The sequence below is a fragment of the Trichosurus vulpecula genome, chromosome 1 (genome assembly GCF_011100635.1).
Source record: "Trichosurus vulpecula isolate mTriVul1 chromosome 1, mTriVul1.pri, whole genome shotgun sequence".
NCBI lineage: Eukaryota > Metazoa > Chordata > Mammalia > Diprotodontia > Phalangeridae > Trichosurus > Trichosurus vulpecula.
Window position 1 is genome coordinate 114,035,300 of NC_050573.1, and position 5,476 is coordinate 114,040,775.

Consider the following 5,476-nt stretch of genomic DNA (forward strand, 5'->3'; position numbering starts at 1 on the left):
TAACTGCCAGATTGATGTTCCCAAAACACAGGTCTGACCATGCAGAGCTCAGACTCTGCTCAAGATCCTCCAGTGACTCCCTATTGTCTCTAGGATCAAACCCAAACTTCTGTGTTTGGCATTTAAGGCCCTTGAAGACCCCAGGCTCCAGCCTGACCTTTCCAGACTCATTCCACATTATTTTCTTTCTGGATTCCCATGCATGACACATCACCTGCCTTTGCACAAAGCATCCCCCATGCCTTGAGTGCATTAACTCCTCATTTCTGCCTTTTAGAATTCCTAGCTTCCTTCAAGCCTCAGCTCAAATGCCACATTCTATACCAGGCCTACTTTCATCCCCTCTTAGGTGCTAATGTCTTCCCCCACTTCAGGAAATTATTTTGTATTGATTTTGTATTGATTTTTTTGCATTTACTTATCCATGTGTATATAGTTCCCTGCCACCTAAGTAGAATGGAAGTTTCTTGAGGACAGGAACTAGTTCATTTTTGTCTTTGTATCTACCATTCCTAGGATAGTACTGGCACATAGTAAGTGCTTAGTAAATGCTTATTTATTAGAGGGAGATAAGGTTGAAAGGTAAATTGAAATTAGATTATCGAAAGCCTTTGATGTTGGACTCAGGAAACTGGACTTCACCTGGGCAGATGGGAGCCATTTAAGGTTTTAGGCCAGAATGACTCTTGGCTTGTTCATTTCAAACCTGTCTTTTAAATCTCTATTCAAATATCATCTTCTCAAGGAACTATTCCCTGATCTCCTACCCTACTTCACCCCCTTCAGCCATAATCTTTTCTATCATAAAACATTTGTTTTGCAAACATTCCAGTTGTAAAAAAAAAAAGTCAGTCCTGCTGACTGATTCCTTTTAGATACATTTGTAAATTCTTTGTCCTAAAGGACTTTGGCAAAACATTTGAAATGAGTCTTAGAGGCAAATTTGACTAATATTCTGTGTATTTTGCTTCCAGCAGTCTTTCCATGTTTTTTCTAATATCAGCCTGCTTGTCATTTCTTACAGCATAGTAGCATTCCATCACAATCATCTACCACAACTTATTCAGCTATTCGCCACCTGATGGATCTCCTCAATTTCCAGTTCTTTGCCATCACAAAGAGAGCAGCTATAAATATTTTAAAACATATAGGTTCTTTTGGAAACAGACCTAATAGTGACGTTCTTGTCAAAGGGCATACACAGTTTTATAACTCTTTGGGCATAATTCCAGATTGCTCTCCAAAATGGTTGAATCAGTTCACATTTCCACCAACAGCGTTATTAGTGTCCCAATTTTTCCATATCCCCTCCAATATTTGTCATTTCCCCCTTTTATCATTTTAGCCAAATTAATAGGTGTGAGATGATATCTCAAAGTTGTTTTAATTTGCATTTCTTTAATCAATAATGATTTAGAACATTTTTATATGACTATATATAGCTTTGTTTTCTTCATTGAAAAACTGCCAGCTCTTATCCTTTGACCACTTATCAATAGGGGAATAACTCATATTCCTATAAATTTGACAAAATTCTCAATATATTTGAGATATGAGACTTTTATCTGAGAAACTCAATAAATTTTTCCCCTTCCTTCAAATCTTGGCTACATTGGTTTTATTTGTACAAAACTTTTTTAATTTAGTGTGATCAAAATTATCCACAATGCTATCTCTTGTCTATTCATAAATTTTTCTCCTAATCATAAGTCTGATAGGTAATATTTCTCTGTTCTTCTAATTTACTCATGATATCTCCCTTTATGTCTAGGTCACGTATCCATTTTGACCTTATCGTGGTAAATGGTATAAGATATTGGTCTATACCTAGTTTCTGCCATACTGCTTTCCAGTTTTCTCTATATTTTTCTTTTACCAAATAGTGAATTCTTATCCCCAAATCATCTTTATGTTTATCAAACACAAGGATCATTTACTATTGTATATTGTATGTCTACTCTGTTCCATTGATCCGCCTTTCTATTTCTTAGCCAGTACCAGATAATTCTGATAATCATCGCCAGTTTAATATCTGGTATTGCTATACCTCCTTGCTTTACATTTTTTTTCATTAATTCCTTTGATATTCTTAACCTGTTGTTCTTCCAAATAAATGTTGTTACTATTTTTTCTACCTCAATAAAATAATTTTTTGGTAATTTAGTTGGGATAACATTGAGTAAGTAGATTAGGTAGAATTGTCTTTGTTATTATATTGGCTCTGCTCACCCATGAACAATTAATATTCCTCCAATTGTTTAAGTCTGACTTTATTTGTATAAAAAGCATTTTATAATTATGTTCATGGATTTGTCTTGGTAGATATACTCCCAGGTATTTTATGCTATCTACTAAACTCATTATTTTTGACCCAAACAATTACTTACTTCCCTATTTCGGCCAATGGCATCTCCACTTTTCTAGTCTTCCAGGTTTATAATTTCAGCATTATCCTGGAATCCTCACTCTCTTTCTTTCTACATATCAAATCAGTCACCAAATTTTGCTACTTCTATGTGCACAGCATCTCTCCGATACCTTCCCTCTTCTCACTCACACCACTTTATTTAACTTGTGTCTTCTTTCTCTCTTGCCTAGAATCTGAAATACCCTCCTAATTGTCTTCCTGCCCCAGGCACTCACTAGATTCTTGGTAGTAGGCCAGGCTCTGGGAGTTCAAATACAAGCAAAAAAGATAGTCTTATCCTCAAGGAGCTTACATTCTGATAAGGAAAACAATCAATTGGAAGAAGCTGAAAAGGGGAGAGAAAGAGAGGAGAGAAGCTTCCTGGTGTAGGGTCATGATAAACAAGTCAGAGACCTTCTGTCTGCTGAGAAATGAAGAGATGAATGGACTGGGAGTCCTCCTTAGATGGAGCCTCTGGGAAGAGCCCCATGGCCTCCAATCACAGGAAGGGCTCCAGGTGGCACTCCATCCTACACCCTGCTACTAAATAGTCTTTTTCCTTAAACTTGAGTCTGACAGTGTGACTCCTCTACTACAAGGCTGGCTTCCTTTTGCCTCTAGGATAACCTATATCTATTGTACCCCTCTCTTTAGCAGAAGCTAGTCGAATACTAATTTGACAGCTAGGTGGAACAGTGGATAGAGCTCTGAGCCTGGAGTCAGGAAGACCTGATTTCAAATCCAGATTCAGACAGTTATGAGCTGTGTGATCTTGGGCAAGTCACTCAACCCAGTTTGGCTTATCCACTGGAGAAAGAAATGGCAAACCATCCAGTATCTTTGTATGACCCTGGGCAAGTCACTTAGTCTCTGCCTCAGTTTCTTCAACTTCAAAATAGAGAATAACAATGGTACCAGCCTCCCAGGGCTATTGTGAGGATCCAATGAAATAATATTTGTAAAGTGCCTAGGACATAGTAGGTACTAAATAAATGCTTGTTTCCTTCCTTCTTTTAGCTTTAAAGTCCTATACAACCCCAACCTATATTTCTAGCTTCATTGAGTATTACTGTCCTTCAGTACTCTGCAACCTAGCCAGACTGACAACTGTTTCCTCATACATAACATGCCACCTCCTATATCCATGCCTCTGCAACTCCCATTCCACACTCCTGGAATGCAATCCCTCCTCAACCCCACCTCATAACATTGCTGTTTCTTTAAGGTACAGCTTAAGAGCCATCTTCTGCAGGAAGCCTCTCTCGATCCACCCACTAGCTAGCACCTTTTCTCCCACACTACCTTGTATTTAACCATTTGCACATTTTACATTTATTCATCTTATATTTCTACTGTATATATTCACATATGTACTTTTTTCCCAGCACTTAACACAATGCCTGCTGCATTGTAGTATTAATAAATGCTAGCTGATGTATCGATCGATGTCCTGCCTATGGATTCTCACCATCCTGGATGCTCATGGTTGCTCTCTGGGCAATGATGACTTTGGCTGGAGCGACCCTGCTTCCAACACAGGTACACAGCTCCATCACTAGCCATGACATTTAATGCACGGTTCTTTCTATGACCACTCCGCTCTGGTCCTCCCTTTTCCCCACCTCCAGGACTGTGACCTGCTTGTATGATTTAGGTTTATATTTCAAGTCAACAAACATTTGTTATTCAGCCAGTTCCTGGGATCAGGATGGGAACCAAGAACAATACGGTATCAAAAGAACATAGGCTGTGGAGTGAGGAGACCTAGGTTCAAAGTGGATAAAGTGAGTGCTGGGTCTGGAGTCAGGAAAACCTGAGTTCAAATCTGACCTCAGACACTTACTAGCTGTGTGATCCTGGGCAAGTCACTTAACTTCTGTAAGCCTTAATCCACTGAAGAAGGAATTGGCAAACCATTCCGGCATCTTTGCTAAGAAAACCCCATGGACAGTATGGTCCATGGGGTTGGGGTCATAAAGAGTTGGGCATGACCAAATGCTGAACAACAACCTGTATGACGTTAGCCAAGTCATTTAAACCTTCTGGGCCTCAGTTTCTCCATCAACAAGATGAGGGGACAAAAGGAGATAATTTCTAAGTTTTCTTCAGGTGCTTGCCGTCCCAAGTTTCCCACTAACTGACTGACCCTGGATAAACTGCTTGATCTCTCTGAGAGTCATTTTTCCCATCTATAAAATGGAGATAATATTATTTGCTTCAACATGTTTCTGGGAAGATAAAAAGCCCCTGAGAGCGCTTTGGAAAATAAAAAAGAGTTCGCAAATATACTAAGTTCTTCGTCTCAATGTATAGCGCTCCAGAGCCACTAAGCAACCTGCGGCCACATTTTCCAGATTTTACCAGACCTGGTTTCTGTCTCCAGCTATTGTTTTGCAAAGACACCATTACATTGTACTTGTCCAAAGGCTCCCTCCTTCCTCTTTTTGGGGGAGAAATAGAAAATCTCACATACTCTTGAGACATGACTTTCCAGCCTGCGCTCAGGACTGGCTCCTGCTTTTGTTTTTTCTTATGTAACCCTCATCCTGCTCCCTTTCCTCTGACCAAGCCCATTCCTTAGCACCAGGGTCAACAACCCTTTTAGTCCTGGTAGACATTTAAAAGCTAAAGAACATGAAACAGGAAACAGGGTTTTTTTTTCCTTACCCTCCCAAAACTTTTTTCTTTTTCCAAAGAAGCGAACAATCAGAAAATTTTTCAAAAAAAATTTTTTTTCAGGCTTTCACATCTCTAATGGAAGGAAAAGAAAAGGAAAGGAAGGGAAGGGAAAGAAAGGGAAGAGAAAGGAATAAGCATTTATTGATTGAAATTGAAAGAGAGTGAGCATTCATTAAACCCTACAATATTCCTGGCATTGTGCTAAGCAGTTAATAAATATGATCTCATTTGATCCTCACAGCAACCCTGGGAGATAGGTGCTATTATTATGCCCATCTTACAGATGGCAAAACTGAGGCAAACAGAGGTTAAGTGACTTGCCCAGGGTCACACAGCCAACACATGTCTGAGGCGGGATTTGAGCTCAGGTCTTTCTGACTCCGGGGGCAG